The sequence below is a fragment of the Pongo abelii genome, chromosome Y (genome assembly GCF_028885655.2).
Source record: "Pongo abelii isolate AG06213 chromosome Y, NHGRI_mPonAbe1-v2.0_pri, whole genome shotgun sequence".
In the NCBI taxonomy this organism is placed as follows: Eukaryota; Metazoa; Chordata; class Mammalia; order Primates; family Hominidae; genus Pongo; species Pongo abelii.
In genome coordinates, this window is record NC_072009.2 from 66,752,501 (window position 1) to 66,771,011 (window position 18,511).

General features: G+C 42.3%; 1 long non-coding RNA gene and 1 pseudogene across 2 annotated transcripts in view; one reads left to right on the forward strand and one right to left on the reverse strand.

The window, feature by feature from the left end:
• LOC129055552 (uncharacterized) overlaps positions 1-5,548 on the reverse strand; it is a 6,480-nt gene extending 932 nt beyond the window's left edge. Inside the window, exons 1-3 of one of the 2 annotated variants that reach the window (XR_010139069.1) lie at positions 5,206-5,548; positions 5,040-5,120; positions 171-476 (exon numbers count right to left, since the gene is read on the reverse strand). This is a non-coding gene — a long non-coding RNA (uncharacterized LOC129055552). Of the gene's footprint in view, positions 1-170; positions 477-5,039 lie in introns of both variants that reach the window. The other variant, XR_010139068.1, reaches the window with a different exon arrangement.
• On the forward strand, positions 18,093-18,248 carry PONPYGV1R-PS1820 (vomeronasal 1 receptor ponPygV1R-ps1820 pseudogene; annotated as a pseudogene).

The window sequence follows — 18,511 nt, forward strand, 5'->3', positions numbered from 1 at the left end:
GTCAAGAAGGGGGATCTCAAAGGGTGTGCAAGCTACGGGGGTCGAGGGTTATCGTGGCCTAGGTAGCAAAAATAAAGGATCGACTTTCAAGCCCGACCGCACCCCCTAATCCTCAGCTATCGCTTTGGACTTCATCCAAGGAAGGCTGGTCTCAAGGACTCCAGACCTACCCTCTCTGGATTTCTAGAGGATAAGATGTTACGGCCGGACGCGGGGCTCACGCCTTTAATCTCAGCACTTTGCGTGGTCGAGGTCGGTGGTTCGCCTCAGGTTTGGAGTTCTAGACTAGCCTGACGAATATGGAGATACCCAGTGTCTATTAAAAAAAAAAAGCCAGGTGTGCGGTGTGTGCCTGTGGTTTCAGCTACTCGAAAGGCTGAAGAATTGAAAATCCCTTGAACCCAGGCGACGGATGTTGCGATGAGCTGACGTCGTGCCACTGCAATCCAGCCTGGGCAATAAGAGCGAAACTCCACCTGAAAGAAAAAAAAAAGAAGATGTTAAGAAGTATAGTTTATATCAATCGGCTCTCATTGTACCTTGAGAGATTCAGAAAATCGCTACTTAATGACAGAAGAAAACACCAGCTAACATGTTTTGGGGAAAATACACGTTTTCCTAAAATTGGTAAAATCTACTTCACCTGAATAAAGATAAGTAAAGTAAACAATACAAACAAAACAAAACACTAAAACAAACATGGGCCAAGGCATTGTTTGTGGAAATATTATGTGAGCAAATTGTTACTTTTTAGAAAGAGTTTCTATCTTGGGCAAATACCAATAATGCCCAGGGTAGAGCTTTGAAAAGTGGCAGCGTGCACCATTGTGAGGGCTGAAATCCGTGTGGCTCACTCCTTTCATCACAGCACTTTGGGAAGTTTGGACGGGCAGATACCTGGAGGTCATGAGTTCAAGAGCAGTCTGGGTAACAAAATAAAATTTTGACTCTACTAAAAAGGCAAATGTTAGCTGAGTATGGTGTCAGACAGAATTATGTTCCAAGAGGAAGCATCCCAAATATCCACGGTCCCCAGTCAAGAAATGAACTGAGTTTACAAATTCGCAGTGTCATTGCTGACTCAAAAGGTGAGAGGTGTATGTTTGTGTCACTGTGGGTCTCTATTTTTTTCTTGGAAACTCATTTATTTTTAATTACTTTTTTTTTAGATGGAGTCTGACTCTGTCACCCAAGCTGGAGTCCAATGGCATGATCTGGGCTGACTGCAACCTCCACCTCCCGGGAGGTTCAACAGATTCTCCTTCCTCAGCATATCGAGTAGCTGGGACTTGACGTGCGTGCCACCACACCTGGCTAATTTTTGTATTCTTCGTAGAGACAGGGTTTGACTATGTTGGCCAGGCTGGTCTTTAACTCCTGACCTCGTAATCCTCCCACCTCCACCTAGAAAACTGCTGTGATGACAGGAATGACGCACTGCACCCAGCCTACTGGTTTATTTTTAAAAATAGCAATTTGGGTAGGGCGCAGTGTGTCACGCCTTTCTATATCAACCAACATTCTTTCTCGAGTCTGGTGACCTGGGGCCTCCCAGCACTTTGGGAGGCCGTGGCCACAGGATTCCTGGAAATTGCAGTTCAAGAGCGGCCTGGGCAACGTGGTGAAACCCTGTCTTTACTAAAAAGGCAAAAGTTAGCTAGTTATGGTGGCACGCACCTGTTATCCCAGCTACTCGATAGGCTAAGACAAGAGAATCGCTGGAACCTGGGAGGCGGAGGTTGCAGTGACCCGATACCGCGCCATGGCCTGACGAACAGAACAAGACTCCATCTCAAATAAATTAATAAATACGTTAGTTAATCGAAAAGTATCAAAAGAAAACTGCAAGGAAGTGGCGGGAATGCACCGGAAGGCTTCACGCGTTCCTAAAGGTCAGAGCCGAAAAACAGTACCATCAGGTTGAGATACAGGCCATTCTGAATCTCTTCTCACTGTGCTCAACTAATACCAAAGAAGGGCAGGTTTCCATACCGCCCGTTCATCATCACCGCTCTTGTCAGGTATAATTGCAGAGTCATGACTACACAGAGCTCTCTCAACCCACCAACTGCGTCCGTACTTTTATGAGTCCAGTTGGAAGAATAAACAGGGCACTTAGCAAAGTAATCATCGTATGTTCTTTTGTCTCCCATGTCTGTCATGAAACCAATCAAATTCGTGGTCCACTTTTTCCCCACCCTTCGAGCGTTCACAGAGCACCGAAATACAAGAACAGTGAGTGCATTTTATGCGACAAATAGGAAAAACACCAAAGTGAAAGTCACAGAGGCTTAGGATACACAGGGAGATACAGAATAAGGAGACTGTTCCAGTATCCACACAAAGACAGACAGACAGTAGGATGGAAAGAAATGAAGAAGAGAGAGAGAATAAGGAAGACCAAGAAAAAAATATAGACAGACAGAGATGTAAAGGGAAGAGAGATGAAAAAGAAAACCGAAAAACATAGAAACAGAAAAAAAAAAGAATGAGAAATGAGAGAAAAAAGGGGGGAAGAAAAAGAGAGAGAACACAAATAAAAGACAGAAAGAGAAAGAAAAAAAGAGAAAAAATGAAGGAAATAAAAAGAAGGCAGGGCATCGTGGTTCACACCTATAATCCCAGCATTTTGGGAGGCGGACGTGGAAGAATTGCTGGAGCCCAGGAGTTTGAGACCAGCCCTGGCAACACAGTGAGACCCCGTCTCTACTGAAAAAGAAAAGACAAGAAAAAAATCCGGGCATCGTGATGGCAGGCACCTGTATCCCCAGATCCTTTGGAGCCTGAGGTGAGAGCATCGCTTGGGCTCGGGAGGTGGAGGCTGCAGTGGGCCTTGGTCAAGCAAATGCTCTGCAGTCTGTTGCCCAGGCTGTCCTGAACTCCCGAGCTCTAGCGAACTGCCCGCCTCAGCCTCCGAAATTGCAGCCGCCACAACCAACGGTCCTGAAGGTGTCACTGACAGATTTTAGTATACAGGGTGTTTCGCTATATTACGAACTTGAACCCAGGAATTTGAAGCTACAGTGACCCAAAGTCGCGCCACTGCACTGCAGTATGGGTGATAGAGCAAGGCTCCATCTCTAAATGACTAGATAAATAATGAAAACAATAACAATAATGACAATAATACAAAGAAATAATAACAAACAACAATAATAATAAACTCGTGGGAGTGAAAAAATATAAAAGGTCATATACATCACAATTAATTGTAGTTAATTTCAAATAAATTTTTTTCTTTAACCTGTTTCTGTTAGTTTATGAAACACTTACACTGGAGGGCAATGGCATGAACACGGCTCACTTCAGCTTCAACATCACAGAATTAAGTGATCCTGTAGTCTCTGCCACTTGGAAGGCTGAGATAGGAAGATCACCTGAGGGAGCCCTGGAAAGTCTAGGCGGCAGTGAGCCGAGATTGCATTCTTACACTCTAACCTGCCTCAAAAATATAAATAAATAAAAGGTAAATATAAAACCACAGCAACTTCAGTGTGTAGAAAGAGGAGCAAGAAAAGTAAAAGAAAAACAAAACGAAGAGCAACTGAAAGTACTGTGGAAACAATTGGAGAGGAAGAAACAACGCAAGGAATAAGCGACACCTAGTGAATGCGGGCGGTACTGCTGCTGACCAAAGTTATATGGTCTACTTTAGAAATCCCAAGTTGACGGTCAAGTCCAACGCTTGCCGCCGACATCAGGTGGACACGGCAACCCGAGACCTGAGGATTGGGGCCTTAGGCCCTGGTCCCTGGTCTTCCAGGCAGAGAAGCTGACGGCCGTGTCAACTGGATGTTGCTTGCTTCCCACAGGCGGTCGACTTGCGGGCTGATCGAGAAGCCAAATGCCAGCATCTAATCGATCGGGTCCACCCTAAAGGCCAAATGAGGTGCTCGCGGACGGAAGCGGTCAGAACCAGTTGGAACCTTATCACACAGAACTGGCCCAGCTTTGAGGCCATCTAACTCGGCAGACCTGCCAGCCATTCTCGCGCAGTCCGCTGGCTGACCCGGGCAGCGGAGACCAGTGAAGACACAAGGGTGGTGACTGGCTACTCTCATCCCAGCGCACCTGGGGCGGGGAGAGGGACTGTGACCCCAACGGCCGCCCACGGGCACGCGCGAACACTACTCGGACAGGGACTGCAGGGGCACAACCTCTGACATCCGCGCCTCAGCCATTCGCACGAAGCTCGAAGAATCCGTTCCCAACCCGTGGAGGAATTCCCAGCCGGGTGGGGGAAAGAAGCTCAATCAGAGAGGTGGAACATCGAGCAGGGGCGCCAACCCTACCTCGGCAACTCCCGGCGCTGTATCTTGGGAACCCCGCTGGTGGGGCCGGCGCCTCCCAAATGCACGGTGCGCTCCAATGAACTCTCGCGAGAGACAGCCACTGCCTGTCCCGGGGCTCGGGGGCTGGTGGGCATGAGCAGGCCCGGGACCTTAGTCCCCGCGGGCAAAAGGAGGGAAGAAGGAAGGTAGACGGCCAGGGCTGAATTACACAGGACACGCCACAAAGCCGGGTTTCCCGCACACTGGTTTAGAGACACTTGTGTGGTGGGCTGACTTTCAATAGGTTGCAGTGAGGGAGCTGCCATGTTCCATAGGAAACCCTGACCCGGAAGCAGGGCGTTTACGAATAGTTTAGTATCAGATTCCCCATAAACGTGTTATGTGATGGGCCAGGGAGCAAAGGCCTTTCTAGCTGCACCCCGTTTTTTAGGACGAGGGGCTCCCTGCACCGGAGCCAGGTCTCCGCGCGCAGCGGGGCGGAGCGTCCGGCCGGTGGGAAAGGCGGGGGAAGAGCTATCTGAGGCCAACCGAGGCTTGCCGGCGCTGCTGCATCCTCTCTTCTGGGCGGGATTCTGACTTAGAGGCATTCAGTCATAATCCCACAGATGGTGGCTGCTCACCTTTGGCTCCCCAGCCAAGCACATACACCAAATGTCTGAAACTTTGGTTCCTCTCATGCTGAGCAGGATTACTATGGTAGCAGCACATGGACAACAACACATGTGGAACACACGCAGTAAAACTAACCTGTCTCACATGGGTCTAACCATGATGCTTTCCCGGGCATGCAGTCCGCTTTTAGGTGAATCCATTCCACTTTGCCTTGCCCTTCAGAAAGAAAAGAGAACTCGCTGGCCGCAGAGGCTCACGCCTGTAATCCTGGCACATTGAGAGGCTGAGGCCGACGGATCACCTGATGTCAGGAGTTCGACTCCAGCGTGGCCAACATGGTTAAACCCTGTCTCTATGAAAATACAAAAATTAGCTGGGCATAATAGTGGGTGCCTGTAATCCCAGCTACTCGGTAGGCTGAGGCAGGTTAATCGCTTGAAACCAGGAGGCGGATATTGCAGTGAGCCGAGATCGCTCCATTGGGCTATCTAAGCGAGACTCCATCTCAAAAAAGAGAGGAAAAAAATAAAAAAGAAAAGATAACTCTCTCTAGGGCTCCCATTTGCTTTTGCAGAATCAGAGAATGTGATTGCAGGCAAGGGTTGAGGGGAGGGTTCAGGGGAAAAAAGGAGGAGGGGCAAAGGCTGGAGGCACAATAGCTCACTCTGGAATGTTTCCAAGTTTGGTGGGGACAGCTTATGAAACAAGCTGACTCTGGAAATTACACAGAATTCATAGTATTATTGCTTCTTTGAAAAGTGAGCGGTTCATGACTTTTTTCTCAGCATTTATTCCTTTACTTGTAGTAAGTGCCATTTAGTTTCATACAGTTTACATACCACTGCTTTCACTGTATCTGCAGAGATTTAGGATAGTTTTTGTTAATAATGAGACCTAGGGTGGAGCTACAATGCACTTTCCGTTCTGAACCCTGAAAACTTCAGACAGGTCTCAGTTAATTTAGAAAGTTTGTTTAACCAAGGTTCAGGACGCACACCCGTGACACAGCCTCAGGAGGTTCTGAGGACATGTGCCTAAGGTAATCAGAGAACATTATCGTTTTATACATTCTAGGAAGACATGAGACATCAATCAACGTATGCAAGATGAACATTGGTTCGGTCTGCAAAGGCGGGACAACTTAGCAAAGGTGGGAGAACTCAAAGCGAGGAGGGGACTTCCTGGTCACAGGTAGTTAAGAGACAAATGGTTACATTCTTTGGATTTTCTAATTAACCTCTCCAAAGGAGGCAACCAAATATGCATTTATCGCTTGAGACCAGGAGGCGGATGTTGTAGTGAGCCGAGATCGCTCCATTGGGCTCCAGCCTGAACGTCTGAGCGAGACTCCATCTCAAAACAGAAAAAAAAAAAAAAAAAGAAAAGAGCAGAGGAGTGACTTTGAATAGAATGGCAGGGTGGCCCTAAACAGTTGCCAGCTTGACTTTTCCCTTTACTTTAATGACGTGGAAGCCCCAAGATTTATTTTTCTTTCACACAATTTTTAAAACCCAGGTAGAAGTCTTCATGCTGATTTAAAAAAAAAAAAAAAAAGGAAGAAGGTAAAGCAAATGATAGGCCAGGCGCCCTGGCTCACGCCTGTAATCCCAGCACTTTAGGAGGCTGAGATGCGTGGATCACCTGAGGTCAGGACTTCGAGAGCAGACTGGCCAACATGGAGAAACGACGTCCTTACTAAAGATACAAAAATTAGCTGAGCGTAGTGGTGGGCGCCTGTAATACCAGCTACTGGGGAGGCTGAGGTAGAAGAATCACTTGAACCTGGGAGGGAGAGGTTGCAGTGAGCCGACATGGCGCCATGGCACTTCAACCTGGGCTACTAGAGCGAAACTGTCTCTCTCTCTAAATAAATAAATGAATAAATAAATAAATAAACAATCAGGCCCAGCCAGGTTGGAGGTTTCCTATGTAAAAAGGCATTGGGGGAGGGAGGGAAGGAGTGCCTCAGAGGTCAGGGTGGGGCCCAAGGGAAACCAGTTTTCTCTGGCTGTGCACAGGCGACCAGTTTTGGTGTGATGCTTCCATTTTCAATAACAGTGACCGCTAGGTGACGCCAAATGACAACCGAACGACATGCCAGCCTGGAATGAGTGGGGTCCCTGGTTGAGGGGTTGTCGAGGAAGGAGAAGGAGATGGAGGCACATGGGATCGCCTGTGTTCTTATCTCTCTTGGATTACGTTTCCGGGCACGGGTCACCCTCCCAGACAGTCCCCACAGCTCTTCAACCAGTGTCCCTGGGGAAAAGATTATCAGTTCTCAGAAAACACATGAAAAGTATGCAAATTTACATCGTGATAGTGAGCTTTATTTTGCAAAATGTCTTCGTGATGCATTTCATTACATGGTATTGTTTAAAACATCAAATTATAGGAGTGAGAACAGTGGCTCATGCCTGTAATCCCAGGACTTTTGGAGACCAAAGGGTGGAGGACGGATAGAGACCAGGAGTTTGAGACTAACCTGGACAACATATCGAGACAGATTACCACTACTTAAAAATATTGCCCAGCATTGTGGCACATGCCTATATTCTCAGCTACTCAGGAAGCTGAGGCAGGAGGATTGCTTAAGCCCAGAATTCAACGTTGCAGTGAGTGAGCCGTGCGCAGGCGACGAGAGCTTTTTCTGTTCTGTACAGCTTACATTTTCAATAATGGTCGCCGCTAGGTGTGGCCCAAAGACAACCAAAACACTTGTTATCCTGGACTACGTGGGATCCCTGATGGAGGGGTTGGCGAGGAAGTGGGAGGGGACGGAGGCACACGGGGTCGCCCATTTTCTCATGATTCCCCTTGGACAACGTTTCTGGGTGCAGAGCATTCTCCCAGAAAGTCCCCAAAACTATTCAGCCAGAGCTCCTGAGAAAAACAGTCGCACTCTCTGCCCATCGGATCATCCAGAATTTCCCTTTATCCATTGAGAAGAATGCTCCATTGGAGTGTGGCGCAGGTTGCGGGTAGAGGCAGGGGCTGCCTCAGACAGAAGTCCAGTCTACAGAGTTTCACAGTAGACCCTAGGTTCAATCTCTCACAAACTCAGAGTAACAGTATCTGTCACTGTAGAGTGAAGTGCATGAAATGCGTGCTCCGAAGAAAGCGTTTCATAGAGATGATTTGCACACTTATTCTTGTCCCTAGGCCAGTTGTTTCTTCCAAAATACCCATTATTCAATCGTTCACCCTCTCGTGAACCAGTTAGGAATCTTGTTCTATGAATCCTGGAGTTTCAATATTTGATATCATCAGAAGAACGTGAATGCTATCCTAGCCTGGTAGCAATAACTTACCATTTCTCAGAAAACACGCACCTACGCACACAAGCAAGCATGTATACACACACATGCACGCATCATATCTATACAATTTTACAGTGTGATAGTGAGCTTTCTTTCCCTAGATAACTTCGTAATAGTTTTCACTACATAGTATTGTTTAAAATATCGAATTATAGGTGGTGAGTGTGGTAGTTTATGCCTCTAGTCAAAACAGTTTGCAGGCAAAGCTGGGAGAATTGCTTGACGTGGGGAGTGTGAGACCAGCCTGGAAAACACAGCAAAATCTAATCTCTACTAAAAATAAAACAAAATTAGCTAGGCGTTGTGGGGTGCACCTATAGTCTCAGCTACTTAAGAGGTTGAGGCAAGGATTGCTTAAGACCAGTTTGAGATCCTGTGATACCCACTCCCGCAGCACTGCTGTGGCCCATGAATTGGCTACATGGTCAATGACATGCAAGGAACGTGATTACATAATTCATGGCAAAAACAAAAAAAAATAGAAAAAATTTTGTGGATAAACCTCTCTCATTGGGTAAATTTCATAAAGATGTGTCTGTTCTATATGAATGCCTACCAAGGGGTACCTGCATCAGAGGAGGATTTTGATAATGATGTGGACAAAATGTCTTGTTCTGTGAGTATGGGTCATTCTTACTTCCCTGTAACCCCCATCATCACCCAGTGGGTTTATAAACAAGGTGAACATAGCAGAATAGAAGCAATGCACGGGCTAAGCAACATGAACTTTGAATCCCAAAGGCCAGTCTGACTACAGTCAATTCTGAATATTTAATTTGACAGCAGCACAGACCTACACTGAGTCTTTGATATGGCATCATTTCCAGGGTGATTCACCAGGCACCTGGTAGTAAATTTATTACATTGAATAACTTTTATAATATAGGGGGCAACAATTTGTACTCACTGGAGTAGGCTCTTACTATACATATAAATTTGCTTTCCCTGCCTGGAATTCTGCCAAAACTACCATCCATGGACTCACAGAATCCCTCATCCATCCCCATGATATTCCATTTAGCATTGCTCAGACCCAGAAACTCACTTCACAGCCAAAGTGTAGCAGTGCGCTCATCTTCACAGAACTCAGTGGACTTATCATGCTTTCCATTATCCGGAAGCAACTGGCTTAATAGAACGATAGGTTTGTCAGCACTTCCAGCCACCTTAAAACCTATGTCTCCCTGTGCACCCTAGGGGACTACACAGAATGGTCAATTAGATACCTATATCCAACGGAACTATATACATTTGTGTTCCCCCATCCAAATCTCCAATCTTATGTACTTTAATATTTAAAGTTGCTGAAGTTAGCTATAGACAAAGGGAAAAAGTTAGAAGTGCAGAGGGTGGGCTCCTTCATGTGGGTAAAGGAGAGACTTACAAGACCTGTTTAATGTAGCTTTTAGCAGCCTTTTGGCTGCTCACAGCTGAACCACATGAACTTCTAGTGTTTTGGACTCATCCAAGCCTCAGCATTAGCTTTAAGAGCTCCTTGATCTTTCCAGCAAGAGAAAAATGAACAAGCAAAGCTCTCAGGCTCATTGTTATAATCCTCTCAAAGATCAGCCTCATTAGCAGACAGCAGAGTCTTGATCCCTTGTTTCACCAAACTAACCAGTTGGCTAAGAGAATTTGTTGTTGGTCCTATGGAACTTCTCATATCCCTTGCAAGCTCTTCAAGTATTTGTGTCTTTTCCCATTTCAGAAAGTTGTGTTTATCTCGGCATCCCATTCTCATCTCCAAAATTAAATTATTGTGAAGGATCTAATATTTTATCCTATTTGTAAACCAACCTATTAACCTTTCATTTTCATGGATGCTGGTAGAAGGCAGGAGACACAGAAGTATGAAAAAAATACCTACTATTTACTGCCTACCTGGAGGCAAAAGCCTCATATTTGTATTAGTTCTCCTTGTCCATACTACATTTTTTAGAGGGATTTCAAAAGGCTCAGATAGACATTGCACATGGGGAAGATTAATGTCACAGCTGAGCAGACTCAAGACTAAGAAACCTCAATCTTTTTAAGGTACGTTACATGCAAACCTGTCCAACCTTTGTCTCACAGAGAAAAATTGTCTTCATTATTGATTGAGTAATTTATCTGCCATCACCTGAAGAGAAAAACTACTACCCTTTTTCCAGGTTATTTGTGTAAAAAATCTTTGAAAAATAGCCTGGAACAGGACAGGTATGTGATGTAAGACACAACAAAAACAAACTCAAGAGACTTTTGGAGAACTACATCTCAGTAGCATGCATCTTTTCCATTAAATGTTGCACTAAGCAATCCTGTATGAAAAAAATCCATTGAAGACTTTGGACATGAAGACTAACTTTGGTTGTTTTGTGTTGTGGGTTTGTTCAAGTGATTCTCCTGTGTCAGCCTCCAACGTAGCTGGGAATACAGGCTTCCACTACCACGCTCAGCTTATTTTTGTATTTTTGGTAGAGGCGGGGTTTTACCATGTTGGCCATGATGGTCTCGAACTCCTGATCTCAGGTGGTCCGCCTGCCTTGGCCTCACAAAGTGTTAGGAATATAGGCAAGAGCCACTGTGCCCGGCCCCAGAAATGAAAGTTCTACGTGTGCAGTAATGTAATTCTGACTGATAAATGACAGGTGAGAGTAAGTGAAAATCTAACACAATTCAACATTTTTACATATTTAGACACATTGAAATTGGTTAGCTTATTAGAAAAGGTTAAATGACTACCAGTATATACAGTATACTTATTCTGAATGAATTGCTAATCTAGATTTGAGAGATGAAATAATTATTTTTACAACACAGAAACATGAAGTGCATTTCCATATACCAACAATGAACAATTTGACAGTAAATTAAGAAAACAATTGTTGCAACAACATTAAAATAATATAATTCTTAGTAATAAATTTAATAAGGAGGTACATATCTTGTACAATAAAAAATAGAGGATCAGAATGTTTATGAAAAAAACTAAAAAGGACTTAAATAACTGGCAACAAATTCCACGTTCATGAACCGGAAGAATTAACGAAGTTGAGATGACAATACTACTACCCAAAGTAGTGTACAGATGTACTGTTATCCCAATTTGTAATTTTTCTGCAAAAGCCGAATAATTTTATTTATTCTACAAAAGCAAAATAACTCATTTAAAACTTCATATGAATTTGAAAATCCTCTGAATGTACAGAATAATCTTGAAAAGAAGAACAAAATTAGATGGCTCACAAGTTTAAATTTGAAAACGTACAAAGCTACGATAATTATAACAGTTTGATAGTGGCATAAGAACAATTGTAGAGATCAAATAAATAAAATAGATAATCCAAAAAATCCTTGCGTAAATTATTGATTTTCTTTTGACAAGGATGCCTTAACCATTATGTAAAGAAAAGGACAGTTTGTTCCACAAGAAATGCTGGGAAAACAAGTCCACATTTAAACCAGTAAAGTTGAATCTTTATCACATTCCAAGTACAAAAATTAAGTAAAAATAGAATAAAGACATAAAAATAAGTGTTAAACTTTATGGTTTCTAATGGTTGTTTTTATTGATGTGGGGTCAGTACGAACATGAACACCTTTATACACACAAACTACAAAACTTTCAAGGAATAGATGCATTCCTAGATATGCACACTCTCCCACGATTAAGCCAGGAAGACAAAGATTCCCTGAACGCACCAATGAAAAGCTCTGATATTAAATAGGTAATAAGTAGCTTGCCAATCAAAAAATTAAAAGCCCTGGACTTTATGGATTTACAACCAAATTCTACCAAATGTACAAAGAAGAGCTTGTACAATTCCTACAGAAACTATCCCCAAATATTGAGGAGGAGGGTCTCCTCCCCAACTCATTCTATGAGAACAGCATGATCTTGATACCAAAACCCGGCAGAGACACAACAAAAACAAAAAATTAGCCGGGCTAATTTTTTTGTATTTTTAGTAGAGACGGGGTTTCACCATGTTAGCCAGGATGGTCTCTATCTCCTGACGTCGTGATCTGCCCGCTTCAGCCTCCCAAAGTGCTGGGATTACCGGCGTGAGCCACCGCACCCGGCTTCTATTTCTAGTTTTCTATTCTAGTCATTTTATAGAAATATAATAATATAATATGTGACCTTTTTTCTTTGGCTTTTCTCATTGAGCATGTTTTCATTATTTATCCATGTTGTAGCACATACCAGTTCTGTATACATTTTTATGGCTGACTAATATTCCATTGTGTAAATAATATCATATTGACCGGGCATGATGGCTCACACCTGTAATCTCAGTGTTTTGGGAGGCTGAGGCTGCTGGATCACCTGAGGTCAGAACTTCTAGACCAGCCTGGCCAACATGGTGAAACACCGTCTCTACTAAAAATACAAAAATTAGCCAGGAGTGGTTCCTGAAATCCCATCTACTCGGGAGGCTGAGGCCATAGATTCGCTTGAACCCAGGAGGCAGATGTTGCAGTGAGCTGAGATCACGCCATTGCACTCCAGCCTGGGTGACAGAGCAAGACTGTCAAAAAAAAAAAAAAAAAAAAGAGGAAATACGTGCAAACTACACAGCTGACAAGGGATTGATAAGCAGAATACAGAAGAAACAAAAAACTCAATAACAAATAATTACATAATTTAACTTTAAAATGGGCAAAAATCTGAAGAGACATTTCTCAAAAATAGAAGGGGCATAAACATAGAACCTAAAAGTTAGAGAAAAATTATGAAAAAACTTAAAAATATAGAAAAATAATTTCAGACTGGTCACATTAAAATTTAGTTAGAAATGAAAAAAAGAAAATTCTACAACTTGAAATTAGAAAACAGATAAATTATAAACAAAAATGGGAGTAAATTGTGACTTTCTTCTCACTTTTTGATTGATTATTACATAGCCATTTTTATTTCATTAAAATCTTGTAATTCTGGGCCTAGTTAATGTTATGATATTTTATTTTTAAATAGTTTTATTTACTTTATTTAATTTGTGATTTTTGTGGGTACATAGTAGGTGTATATACTTATGGGGTTCATGATATGTTTTGATGGTCTCGCAATGCCATGTAATCACATCATAGAGAATGTGATACCCACGCACTCCAGCATTTATTCTTTGGGTTAAAATCTGATTATTCTTTCTTAACTAGTTTAAAATGTACAATTACATTATTGTTGACCAGAGTCATCTTGTTGTGCTATCAAATCGTAGGTCATATTTATTCTATTTTTTGTACCCATTAACAGTCCCCACATTTCCCCCAGCCTTCACTGTCTTTCTTAGCCCCTGAAAACTATCTTTCTGCTCTCTACGTCCGTGAATTCAGTTGTTTTAATTCTTACATCCCACGAATAAGTGAGAACAAGCAGCGTTTATCTTTCTGCGCCTGTTTTATTTCACTTAACATACTCACTTTTAACCGTGTTGTTGTAAAAGACAGAATCTCATTTTTATGGCTGAATACTACTCCATTGTATATATGTAGTAATTTTTTTATACATTCATTCATTTGTAGACAGTTTGCTTTCAAATCTTAGCTATTGTAAACAGTGCAGCAACAAGCTGATTTTCTTTCTTTTGGGTCAATGCCCAGCACTGGGACTGTTGTGTTACATTGTAGCAGTGGTGGCTCAATTTTTAGTTTTTTGAGGATCATCCAAACATTTTTATAGCTGTTATACTAATTTACATTCCCACCAAGAGTGCACTACAGTTTTCTCCACATCCTCATCAGCACTTGTTATTGTCTGTCTTTTGGATATAAGACATTTTAACTGGAGTGAGATAATATCTTATTGTTGTTCCTATTTGCATTTCTCTGAGGTTTAATGATGTTTAGCAACTTTTATATGCCTGTTTGCCATTTGTATGTTTTCTTTATAGAAATGTCTCTGCCTGTCTGGGTGCGGTGTTTCACGCCTGTAATCCCAGCACTCTGGGATGCCAAGATGGAAGGATCACCTGAGGTCAGGAGTTTGAGACCAGCCTGGCCAACATGGCTAAACCCTATCTCTACTAAAAATACAAAAATTAGTCAGGCATGTGTTCTGCATGGGAGATGCATGAGGAAGAAGAAAAGGCACACACAATACTTTTAAAGGTAAATAGCCTTTTTCCCAATTGTATGGCAATACAGATATGATAAGCAAAATGATATGAGAAGGGGAGAAGGGAAAAGATATGTATATGTTGTATATATGAAATTATATATACATTTTATTTCTATTTATTTATATAAATGTATTTATATGTAATTATATAATTATTTTATATATAATTTTATATATACATATATATTTTTTACTCATAGCAGACTACAAAGTATGGAGGAAGCATCATCAGACAGAGAAGCAACAGCCTGGGCTCCAGAGTCAGATGCTACCCTCACCAGACTATGGAGGATTCATCACCAGACCAGGAAGCAATAGCCTGGGCTCCAGAGTTGGCCACTCATCCGTTCACAGATGAAGAGAGGTCTCAGAAAGCTCTAGTGCCATCTGGGACCCTATTTCTTTTTGTAATGAGTGGTTTGGCATAAGGCCGAGTAACGAGGACTCTTCACTACTGGGCTCAAGAAACATAAAAATGTCAACTTGTTTTGGCGATTGTGTGTTGTTTTTCAACAACTAAGATACAGAAACAGATTAAAATAGAGATTTCTCTGAAACACTGCTGGATGAACGCCTGATGAAGCTCACAGAACGTGTTCTGGGACTTGGTGACCATTGTTTTTGTCCATGTTCGATTGAGTTAAAATTTAATATTTAACTTTTCTTCCAAATTTGGCCTCAATTTAATACACAATGGTAGGAAAGTACCCTTACAGATACTTGGGGAAGGCATAGTTGATACAGATTACAGATTCAGGGTGAGCACAGGAGAATTAAAAGCACAGTTAATAACAACCACACCCACCATGACTGTGCAAGGACAGTCATAGCGTGAGAATTGTCAGGGATGTACACACAACATTCAGTATGCAGTAAGGTGCAGGGACGATTCTCCAAGGTAGCCCATCTTCGGTGGCCTCCAGCAACTCCACGCATAGCCAACATTGACTACAGTTGGCTTCTTTTGCAGTGGTGGCTACGCAGATGATGAATTTATTCTTGGCCTCAGACACAAAGACAAAGGTGCTGACCATTACTAAACAGGTTATTCTCTGTAATAACAAAAACAGAGGGGAACATAATTTTGTTTTTTATCTTGAGGAAATTGTACTATGCCTTCAGTTTCTGCTATCATAGCTACAAGTTCACCAGCCATAGGGGTAGGCTGTGATGGACGCTGTACCCATATTTTGGCTCCAGGATTTAAGCTACCTGTACCAGAGGGTCTGAATCCCCCAGTTCTGTATGTAGCCTCTATTGGGGCAGAGACTTCCTCAGAGCTTAATTGTAGACAAGGTACCACTAAAAATTGAGCAACCCACATCTGCGGTTTTATAGCACAAGAATCTGGAGTGATATTGTATAAATGACCTTTAACTCTTCCCGGTAACCACTCTCAATTATACCACCACACATTATGCCTCTCATTGCAAGACTTGAACGTGTTGTAATCCATTCATCCGCATTCAAGTGTGCAACTATGGTGGAAATTTTGGCCTGCTGATCTGTCTGCTGATTAAATAGTCTGTCGAGAAAGCAGAGACACATGAGCATCAACATGGAAAACGGTGATAATGATAGTGTGTACCAGGATTCAAGTAACTTCCTAGCAGTGTTTTCCCTCTTTATTCCAATTAACCATTTGTAAAGATAAAACAGAGAATGAAGGTGGTGTGGGTGAGATTGGACATCAAAAGACAAAAAAAGAATGTGAGATGGTGACCTGAGAAAGGAGTAGAGAGATAAAATAGCAAAAAGGGGAATCTGCAAGGAGATGGAGGAGGCAGAATAGAGGAGAGGACTCGACAGACAGGAGCTGTTGGCACAACAGAGGGTGCATTGCATGCTTGTCAGATGCTTCTTTCATTTTCTAGTTACTTTTTCTTTTAAATTTGTGTTAGATTTAGTTAAGGTGTCAATGTTTTTTAAATCTTTTTATATACTGAAAATATTCTTTGATGTTTAGTAAATAACTTTCAGTATTTAAATTTGCCCTTGGTAAGAGTGTAATTTTTAAATCAACAGACAACTTTCAGTAAAACTACTTAGTCTAATATGCAACCGGTTCTTCTCTTCCCCATGTGATTTGGGAATTTAATGCACTGTGAGATGAAATTCCTAAGTCTATGATGTCTTTAAGTTTCCTTTTCTCTTTTTTAGCAGATATTGAAGAATGGGCTAGCTGGGCATGAACTTTTCTTTCACCATGACCATCTGTTTATGATAAATACATTGTCCTGAGTTATTTTTATAGCTAATCCTCTTTCATGTTTCCAATGGTCAATTATTAAATCTTTTCAACTTTATAATTTTGGAAGTTCAATGTGATTTCTCAAAAAAAAAAAAGAAAGAAAGAAAATGCTTGAGTTTAGTGTGATGAGAATAACAGAGTATTCTCTCCATGTCAAGAGTATAAAATATGGTCTGAGATCTTTAGCCGGTTCTCGTGACTCTCTAATGGCCTATCCTCCTCCTATCCCTCCATTCTCAAACATACGCTTACACAGTGACAAGGCAACTGAGGAGAGGAGAGCACAGGATTTAAACTATATATGTATATATTTTAAGATAGAATCTTTCTCTGTTGCCCAGGATGGAGTGGAGTGGCAATATCTCTGCTCACTGTAACCTCCACCTCTGAGTTCAAGTGATTCTTGTGCCTCAGCCTCCCAGGCAGCTGGGATTACAGGTGCCTACCACTATGCCCAGCAAATTTGTGCATTTTTAGTAGAGTCAGGGTTTTGCCATGTTCCCCATGCTGGTCTCGAACTCCTGGGCTCAAGCGAGCCACTGGCCTTGGCCTCCCAAAGTGCTGGGATTACAGGCAGGAGCCACCATACCCGGCCTGTCTTTATATGATTTCTTTGGCTGTAAAGAGTATCAGTGGTGTCTGTAACATCCTCAGTGGCTTAGGGTATCGTTTTTAACAGAGGCTGTGGTAAAGTTTTGCTGGGGATAGGGGCACCAGAGGTTTAGCCATTGTATCCTAGTGGTGGTGGTGGTGAGCTTAGCTTGCCTGTTTTTGGGCCTCAAGGCAGTTATGCTGGCAGCAGTGTTAGCAGGTCCAGGAAGACTAATTATTTGGCCTTCATGTGACTTGCTCAGGTGCCAGCAGTGAGCAATGGATGATGGCAGTAGCAATGACAAGAAAAACCTTTAATTCCCAAGCATTCCATGCTGGTGTTGGTGTTGGCTGTGATGGGCTGGGATGGCCAATTTCTAGGAACACAGGTGGTGCATATGTGCGAGTACCAGCCATGGTAGTAGCTCCAGCTTGAGTGAGTCCATCCTCAGATCTCAGAGAAGAGTGCTCAGGTGCCAATTGTGTTAGACTTACTGGACAAAAGTCCACAGTTTAAGCACTATCTGGCTCCACACATTCATTGGCTATTCTTATCATCACTCTGAGCCCATTAACCCTGCAGCAGAAAAACATTAGGAAAGTTTTTCCTATTTCTTCTTTGGGGCACAGTTTGCAAGGAAAGGAGGTGTATGAAGAGATGAAGTAAGTACTCTTATTAGAAAAAGGAACTCTTTGGGGCCAGAAAATGACCAGTGCCCAAGGCCTGCAGAAGGGAAGAAATAATTACCGGGTCATGGGATCGAACTGTGGAGAGGGACTACAGTTTCAAGACCATAAACCAGTCTTTACCTGCTCCTAATTTAATTCAATGCAATCCTCACTGTTTGTCATCGTTTGTTTTTAATGTATAAAGCCATGGGATCTGTTTATTGTACGTTTTGTGGTATATTTTGGAGATTAATCTACCAGCTCTTTTTTCTCAGCCCAGTTGGTGGCTTGTCAACTCCTCTACACTAATTACTGCTTGTTTTCTCACAGTCCAGACCTATGTTCTCATGAGCTGTGACCCTGTGGTATCCAAAAAAGTGCAGTTTTCTAAGCTGGTCACATATCTCTACATTTAATGTGCATTGTCTGTTTAAAGCAATGTTCAGACATTTATATATTCTTTCTTGCTGAGGTTTAAGCACCACAAGCAGCAGTCATATAATGGAGAGATTCTCAACAACAGAGTCAGTCTCTGCCATAATTGGATTTTTCATATTTTAGAAACAGCAGTTACATACTAAATGTTTTACAAAGTGTTTTTATAATTTTTATTTCCTTAAATATTGCAATTTAAAAAATTTAGAGGTCCAACATTTATTTAAAATTTGGCTCTTGTAAT